Source organism: Echinops telfairi, unplaced genomic scaffold (genome assembly GCF_000313985.2).
Source record: "Echinops telfairi isolate 266 unplaced genomic scaffold, ASM31398v2 ScPeMD7_2291;HRSCAF=2852, whole genome shotgun sequence".
In the NCBI taxonomy this organism is placed as follows: domain Eukaryota; kingdom Metazoa; phylum Chordata; class Mammalia; order Afrosoricida; family Tenrecidae; genus Echinops; species Echinops telfairi.
The window spans coordinates 29625736-29633786 of NW_022106189.1; positions in this window are offsets into that span (position 1 = coordinate 29625736).

Genomic DNA, 8051 nt, shown 5'->3' on the forward strand with positions numbered 1-8051 from the left:
AACCAATTACAATGATCTACCTATAACCCTCTCCCTGGGACAGGGACAACAAAAAAGTGGGTGAAGGGAGATGTCAGACAGTGTAAGACATGATAAAATAATTTATAAATTATCAAGGGTTCATGAGGGAGGGAGAGTGGGGGAGGGAGGAGAAAAAAATGAGGTGATACCAAGGGCTCAAGTAGAAAGCAAATGTTTTGTCAATGATGGCAACACATGTACAAATGGATGTATATATGGATTGTGATAAGAATTGTACAAGCCCCCAATAAATTGATTTTAAAAAATGTCTTCTTCCTTCACCCCATTTTATATTAACATGGGAGTTGAGGAGATTGGCCAGACCCCCTGGGCCTACACGCCGATTGATCAATTGGCAGGGTTCCAGGCCTGGCTGGGGGGCAGCAGGAGGCCAGTGTGGTTGTAGTGTCGCCTGGCTAGGCAGCGAGGCACGGCGTTCCCGATGGCCGGAACGTGGTCAGTAGAGCTTTCCCGCGGGGGTGCACGCGAGAGGGGCAGGCGGCAGCCGTTGAGGCGCGCTGCTCGTTCTCAGAGGCCCAGCCTGACGCCCCAGGCGGGACACCCACCATGGCCACTGGAGATCCCAAACATCGGGCATTAGCAAAGGGCTTCAAACCCACGCCCTCCCAGCGGCAGGGCCCGGCGGCGCCCGCCAAGAGCTCAAAGAGCACTAGGCCCGCCACAATCAAGCAAGACAAGGTCACCGCACCGCTCATCCCGCCGCAAGCTTCGGAGCCCACCGGGCCTGCGGATGCGGCTCCCAGGCAGGGGCAACCTCCGCCCCAGCAGTCCTTGTCCTCAGGGGCGAAGAAAGCAATCCAAAATCGCGCCCAGGGCCGGGCCAAAGTCCCGGAAAGATTCAGGGACAGCATCAAGAAGTTTTTCTTCTCACCAACTGGACTATTGAAGATCCTGCGGCTGGTGAGCAGGGAGCTGGGGGATACAGGCCAGCCTCTGCCTCAGGCGGAGGCCCAAGGTGTGCTGCCCGCTCGGGGAAATTTCCCTCCTGCCCGCTGTCCCTGCCTTTCATCAAACTCACCACTCACGACCATCTATCTACTCGATTCTAACTCATAGTGACGCCGACTCCTAGAACTGCCCCGGGTGGGTTTCTGAGAAGGTAAATCCTTTACAAGGGTCGGACGCCTCATCTTTCTCCAGGGAGTGGCTTGGTGGTTTCAAACTGCTGACCTTGTGGACCTTGCGGTGAACAACCTGATTACGCAACCCACTGAGCCACCTGGGTTCTCTGTTCCTTCTAATTGAGTCTGTCCTCAGGGCCTGGCCGAGTGTTGGAAGTCCATGTCAATTTAGAGAGTGGGGTTTTGGATCCACGTTTGGGTTGTTTATTAATTAGCATGCTACTAATTGAAGTGGCTAACCCCAGTGTCTTTGGCAAGTCTTTGACCTACCCACACATTTATAATTCATATGCACACGTCTGAATGGGGCTTCAAAATGTCTACGGTAGAAGGCATTTAAAAGCTAATGGGGAAAAAATTTGAAGCCCCCTTGTCTGTGCAGATAAGCATGCTGACAATATGCATGTTTCCTTCTGGCAGGAAATAGAATCCCAGGTCGCTGGTGCAGGAGGAGAAAGGAAATGATAGGTTTCACCTTTCCGTACTGTGTCCATTAAGACAGCATGCATGCATTCTTTCATTTGTAAAAATATATATAAGAAACCTCCCAACTGGACAGCCCTTACAGAAGGGTCAAGGGGAGGAGACTAGCCAGTCAGGGTGCAGTATAGCACCGATGAAACATACAATGTTCCTCTAGTTCTCTAATACTTTCTCCCCCCTCGACCCCACCCTGTCATGATTCCAATTCTACCTTACAAATCTTGCTAGACCAGAGGTTGTACACTGGTACAGATAAGAGCTGGAAACACAGGGAATCCAGGACAGATAAACCCCCCAGAACCAATAATGAGAGCAGCGATACCAGGAGGGGAAGGGGAAGGTGCGGGGGAGAGAGGGAACCATCACAAGGATCTGCCTATAACCCCCTCCCTGGGGGACGGGCAACAGAAAAGTGGGTGAAGGGAGACATCGAACAGTGTAAGACATGAAAACATCATAATTTATAAATTATCAAGGGTTCGTGAGGGGGGAGGGGGGAAATGAGCTGATACTAAGGGCTGAAGTAGAAAGCAACTGTTTTGAGAATGATGGCAACCAACGTACAAATGTGTTTGACACAATAGAGGGATGTGTGGATTGTGATAAGAGTTGATGAGCCCCCAATAACACGATTTATATAAATAAATAAAAGATAATAGGAAAAAGAAACCTCCCAAACGTGGCGTGTATGCCAAACCCCACAGGCCGTCTTGCCACAGAGCCAGCTTCGTGTTCTGGCCACTGGTCTCTGGAGACACTGAATTGCCTGGAATAGGCACACTAGCCCGTTTCTTTCTCTGCAGGGTCTGATCGTGGGAGCGTTAGGCTGCTTCATCCAAGTGGAAGCCCACGAGTCCTTCATCGCCATCACCGTCCTGGAGACCTGCATCGTCACCTTTTTCATCCTGGTTTATATGATCTCCCTGCAGCACCTGTTGATTTGCTTGCACTGGCCCTTACTTGTAAGTGTCCGTTTTCATCCTTTGAACGGAAGCTTGTCCCTCCTCAAAGCCCTCTCTCTGTCTAAACAGGAACAGACAGAGCTATGACTGAGTTGGTGTTGCCCCGCGCCCGGGGAGGCACTGATGATTTCCTGCGAGAGTCACCCCCGATGATAGCATCCCCTACACCCATGCTGGTTCCACCAAAGGCCGAGGGCCAGGGTCCCACGAGGGAAATGGATGGGAAGTCTGATCCATCTGGACTTCAGACTCTTGCAGGGCGGCCTCAGAGTGACCTGCTGGGACCTGTGGGCACTGTAGGCACACTGGGCAGCTGTAGCAGGGTCACCTCTGGGCAGATGATGGCGCCCAACTGTGGGGCCCCATGGGTGGCTCTGGGTTGCAGCTGCCTACTTCTGTCAAGGTTGTGCCAGGTCCCCGACCCTAACAACCCGACATCCTGGCTCTGCATCAGCATCAGGGAGAGGGTGTCCTTCCCACTCCACCGCAGGGAGCCCCTGCTTTTATGACCAGCTTTTCCCACTGCCATGCGGTGAGCAATTCCATATGGTTCGTCCAGCCACGGTCTTTGGTACTCCCACCCAACGGCCTTTTCCTGATGGGCCCGGGAAGAGAAGAAGGTGGAAGACAGGACTTCATTGTGAGGGGGTGTTAAGACAGTTCATGGGGGTTGCCATCTGTGCTGAGTAATCTGAAGAGCCACCGCAGAAGCAGGAAGGGATCTGACTATCAGCAAGAAAGAAGAGCCGAGGGTAGGGCACGTCCTTTGGACCCCTGAGAGCCTTGCGCGGTGAAGCTCCTTGTCCTGGAGAGAACTGTTACCCAGAGAAACAGCACAGCAGTGGCAGAGCAGCAGCAGCAGCAGCCCCAAGAGATAGAGTGCTGGACTTCTCAGCCCACAGGGCAGGTAAAACTTGAGTGTCTTTGGGCAGGAGGCTGGCTTGTGGTGTTGGGGTGCACCCAGGCACTGGAATGGAGGGGACTGGGTTGGTGGAACCGAGGAGCTAGAACTAAGTATCTTTGGACAGAGGCTGATGGCAGAGGGGCATGCCCCGTGGGCATGTATTGGCAGCCCTCACAGAGCTTTGTGACATTGTCTGAGTAAGGCCAAAGCCAAGGGGCCATGTCGCTGACCGTGGTCTGCCTGCAGGTATGGCTGTGAAAGGCTGTCCTGTCTGAAGAAATGTGTCCTGAGCATGTGTGACCTGTTAACGTCCCTCATAAAACCCTGTAATCGTAGTACTGTCTGTGAGTTCTGTGTGGTTCACTGCCAGGAAGTCGCCAGCCCATCTGAAAACTTGGCAGTGCTGTGGGGGGGCAGTTGGTGCCTCGAGGGGGAAGTGTGTCTGACCTCAGCCTCCTGGGCCCTGTCAGCTGATGCTGCTGATGGTGAATCTGCTTCCCCTGAAGCAAATGGAGGCGGTTAGACATCACCCCCGTGTCACCCACTTTTAACACCCACCCTAGTCTAGGGTCTGGTGGTGCAAACAGCTTACGTGTGTGGATGCTAAGCCAATCCATCCACGTGCTCTGCAGAAGAAAGACCTGGTGCCGTGCACCTGTGCAGATGACAGCACAGGAAACCCTGTGTGGGACGTCCTACATCACTTGGAGTTGCTATGAGTCTCAGCAACGACATCTCACAACAAGAGTCTAGGGTCATCTGCCGACACGCCCAAGAAAAGTCTTGAGGGGGTGGGGGACCCCCATTGCCGCGAGCCGATTCCAGCTCCTAGCAAAGCTATGTGACCGAGCAGATCTGCCCCATGGGGTTTCCAAGGCTGGAATCCTTACAGACACACCGGCCACATCTCTCTCCAGGGGAGGGGCTGGTGGCTTCAAACCACCAACCTTTCCGTTAGCAGCCGAATGCTGCACCATGTCACCAGGAGGCCCCCTGTGAGAAGCATTAAAAGACATTGTCATTGTGGTTAGTACTTGTCCGTTGTAAGAAAAATGAGCCCACACGTGACTTGGATGTCTGGCCAAGGAGATTTCCAGGTGGGATCTTGAAGTGCCCTGGTGACTTCTCCTTGCTGCTTACAGGGACGTGTGAGAGGAAAGATACGTATGTCTAAATGACCCGTGGGAACAAAAACAGAATCCAAGATGGGGAGGCGGGGAAATCACCCGCCAGGGTCAGGGAAACAGGTTTGGTGAGGTAAAGGTGTTTGTCGAGAAAGTAGTTGTTGAAAACCAAAGATAATAATCGACGTTTCAAACTCTACCCCCTAAATCCCACCAGACCTTTGCCTGGATAAATCAGAGGCTTGAGGTTCTCCCACTCAAATACAATGAGTGAAGGACTGCAGGTCCAGGGATTTGCAACCCAGTTTTGCCGGCTCCAAGCAGGGGTGAACTCATGAAACCAGCAGAGTAAACATCCCCTTCCATCCTAACGGGCAGCGAGCATTCACCATGACAACCCTCCACCCCTCCCGCTGATCATTCTGGACAGTTTTATGGACCTAGGGAACGGCTGGCGAGGCAATGACTGGCCAGTAACAACCCATCTCATCCTCGTCAAAGGCAGCTCCTTGCGTCAATGATTAGATGCTGGGGGTGGGGAAGATGGACAATGAACAACTCCTGGATGACATTTATAAGGAAATGCAGAATCCTCCCATAGCCGGCCAGACTCGGCTGCAACTGTGCCCCAGCTAACAGGACGCACATAGTTCTGTCCAGACGAGGTCAGCAAGAGGGCCTGTGCCCAAGGCCATAGGAGGAAGGTCAGTCAAGGAGGAGGCCGCAAGGCTCAAGTCAGATGGCTGGAGGGCTTATCTGCTGACTGTGCCGCCCTGGGCATGCTGCTGACCCATTGCAAAGTGGGGAGGATGAGTTTGTTAGGACTCATAGACGGTAGCCCATTAACACCTTGGCCTGTGTGTGATCCAAGGGACACGTGGGCTCGTGAAACATGAGCATTTGGTGCAGTGTCAGATACAAGGTCAACCTTCCCGCTAAGGGGCCATGCTGGAGAGCAGCCCCTTGGCATTGAGCAGCACCGTGCACAAGACCGAACCAGGACGGTGGGCAGTGGCGACAAGATGGGCGTGGTCTGGTCCATGGGCGTGGTCTGGTCCATGGGCGTGGTCTGGTCCATGGGCGTGGTCTGGTCCATGGGCGTGGTCTGGTCCGTGCTTGCTGTATGGCTGCCGTCCTCACTCGTGGGCATTTCATCCCAATTCCGTTTGGATCTTGAAAAGCAGACATTCTGTTCCTTAGAGGTTGCAAGAACCCTTGTTCACATCTCTCAAGATCAGATTTCCGTCCTCAAGGACTTGGCTTCCCCTGGAGCTGCGAACTGCTGTGCCTGCCCCACCCGGCCCTGCCCACTGTCAGCCAACCTCTAGCCCGCTAAGCTCAGCTGGGCCTGCCTACCATCGAGAGCCTTACTCCACGCCCTCTTTCTCCCCTTACCTTCCAGGTACCTAATCGGTAGACATAACGCTCTTCCGAGAAGCAAACTGCATTCCCTGGTAGGGCAGGGCAGACACCTGGCGACTGGTTTGCCGACAGCAACACACTGAGAATGTGAATCAGAAAGCTCTGTTCCGAGGGAGCAAGATGAGGCTTCTGCCCCTGTAAAGACTTAGAGCAGTGGTTCTCAGCCTTCCTAATGCCTCGACCCTTTAAGACAGATCCTCATGTTGTGGTGACCCCCAACCATCCAATTATTTTTGTTGCTACTTCATCACTGTAATTTTGCTACTGTTATGAATTGTAATGTTTAAATATCTGAAATGCAGGATGTATTTTCATTGTTATAAATTGAACATAATTAAAGCATGGTGATTTATCACAAAAACAATGTCATTATATGTTGTGACATATTTCTAATGACAAAAAAATGAAATTTTGCCTTGAAGCATGGTGTAACATGGGTAGCAGTCTTCACGCCGGGTACTTGTATGTGGGCGTATCTGCATGTGGGCAGACCCATCTGGAGACGGATAGAGGCGCAGTGTCTCCGTTCCTAAGACCATCAGAAATGTGTTTTCTGAAGATCTTAGGTGACCCCTGTGAAAGGGGTCGAGACCCACAGGTTGAGAACCACTGGTTTAGAGCTTCAGAAACCCTGTGCAGTCTTGCTGTGAGTTGTTGGCAGTGGGTTGGAATTGATCCTTGAGTTCATCGCTGGTTGCTCTGACACCACCCAGCAGAGGCTCTCAGACGCATGATGCCGTATCAGATGCTCCCAGACACATGATGCTGTTTAACTCCAATTGTTCGCACGTTGAAAATGAACAAGCTGGCACCGAGGGGAACTGACGCAGGCCCCTGGGCACGCATCAACAAACTGGCACAACAAAAAAGGCAATCGACCACAAACCCAACCCAAACTCCCTGCCACGGAGTGAATTCTGGCTCCTAGTGACCCTAGGTGACAGAGTAGAACCACCGCTGGGGCTTCTGGGACTAAATCTCTCCAGCAGCAGAGAGCCTATTTCTCCCTCCGAGTGGCTGGTGGTTTTGAACTGGCTCACCTTGTGACTAGCAGCCCATTGTGTAACCACGACGCCACCAAGGGTCTTCAACACCATAGTCTCCCCTTGTTTGCCCCGTGCCCTTCTGACCCTCCAAGACCCATTGTATAGAAGTTACACTTCCAACCTATTTCCGATCGGACGCTCAGTGAGGAGTTCCTGGGCAGCACAAAGTGAAGCACTCTGGTGCTAACCAAAAAGCTGGAGGTTTGAGCCCCCTAGAGGCACCTAGGAAGAAAAGGCTGGGGATCCACTTCCCCCCAATCAGCCACCGGAAACCCTATGGGGCATAATGCTACTCTGCCACGCGAAGCTGGAATTCACTGGATGGCAACTGGTTTGACGTGGGCGGCAAGAGTGAGTTGAGTTCTGACAATCGCATGCAACCTCCGTGTTCACACTCCGTAAAGGGTTTGGAAGGCAGACATAACGACCTTGGAGCACGTTCTCAGGACACATTTGGCACAGTGAAGAGCTCCCCCTAGAGCCAGCTATTATTATGACATACATTGGGCAGTGCCGCTTGCACTGTTGGGTTTGGGCTAGTGAGGACCAAGTCAGGCCAACAAGACTTAAAATGTTCAAACGAGGGCATCCTATTGTGCCTACATCACCCTGCACTTGTGAACCTCCCCACAGGGCCCCTCTCCCGGGGGATGGCACTCAGCTCATACTCAGAAGGGTGCCTCCGCCCACATATGCCGTTGACAACTGCAACTTGAAAAATTAGGCAGGAGCCGTAGGGAAGGGGTGGGGGCGGTGGTGAACGGATGTTAATGAGGAAGGAGCAACTCCGAAAAAGATGGGGATGGTCGCACAACTCAAGGAATGGCGTCAATGTCCCCACGTGGTGCACGTAGAAACCAGGACCAAGACCGGTAGATGGTGATCTGTGTATAGTCTCAACAATGACAAAATTGATAGAATGCAGGGAGAAATTGTTCAAGGAAAAA